The sequence below is a fragment of the Lycium ferocissimum genome, chromosome 2 (genome assembly GCF_029784015.1).
Source record: "Lycium ferocissimum isolate CSIRO_LF1 chromosome 2, AGI_CSIRO_Lferr_CH_V1, whole genome shotgun sequence".
Taxonomy (NCBI): Eukaryota; Viridiplantae; Streptophyta; class Magnoliopsida; order Solanales; family Solanaceae; genus Lycium; species Lycium ferocissimum.
Window position 1 is genome coordinate 58,446,949 of NC_081343.1, and position 470 is coordinate 58,447,418.

A 470-nucleotide genomic window follows, 5' to 3' on the forward strand; every position below is an offset into this window, starting at 1 on the left:
GTTGGCCGTGTATGTGTATTGTATGTCCAAGAGTGAATCAATTCTAATTTTGCATGTTGGTTGTTGTAGTTGTGTTGGAAATGAACGGAAATCATGAAACTTTGAATGTTGGTGTTGGTCGTGATTGTGGTGTATGTGGCCAGTAGGGGCTGTTTGGAGGGAGCTTGGTGAACTAATTTAATGTGGTGTTTTGGTTGTTGTTTGTTGTGGATTATGTGATAAAAATAAAGGTATAATGACTTATGTCGAAGTTGTAGTGTTGTGTATCGTGTTTTGGAAGTCAATATGGTTATTATGTTTTCTTATAATTATGAAGGTAATGTAGTAATGTATGGAACCGTTGACGTAGTTTGTGAAATTGAAAGAAAGAAACGTATTATTGTCGTATTCATTAAGTTGGAAGGTTGCCGTTTCATAGTATATTGTTCGAATTGTCTTCAATACTTTTGTGGATTGTCCTAATGTTCTTA